This window comes from Penaeus monodon, chromosome 30 (assembly GCF_015228065.2).
Source record: "Penaeus monodon isolate SGIC_2016 chromosome 30, NSTDA_Pmon_1, whole genome shotgun sequence".
Lineage (NCBI taxonomy): Eukaryota > Metazoa > Arthropoda > Malacostraca > Decapoda > Penaeidae > Penaeus > Penaeus monodon.
This window is the reverse complement of record NC_051415.1, coordinates 3,008,921-3,009,123: the sequence shown is the minus strand read 5'-3', so window position 1 is coordinate 3,009,123 and position 203 is coordinate 3,008,921. Positions and strand designations below refer to the sequence as shown.

Sequence of the window (203 nt, the reverse complement as noted above, 5' to 3'; positions counted from 1 at the left end):
ATGAGTTTGTGCGTGGGCGTGTGGGCGTGTGTGATTCTTTTCCGCAAGTGGTGATAATGAAAACGATAATTAAAATGTAAAAAAGATAAGAAACAACTATGATAATAAACAAAACAATAACAACTAAAATGACATTGACTGAATCTTTATTATCTTTACTTACAACCACAGCAACTTTACATATCTGTCTAAATAATGTACTA

The 203-nt window shown here is 31.0% G+C and overlaps 1 protein-coding gene across 1 annotated transcript in view; it reads left to right on the top strand.

The window, feature by feature from the left end:
- Nucleotides 1–203, top strand: part of LOC119592267 (single-minded homolog 2-like) — a gene marked incomplete at both ends in the record, with an annotated part of 148,326 nt that overhangs the window by 68,072 nt on the left and 80,051 nt on the right.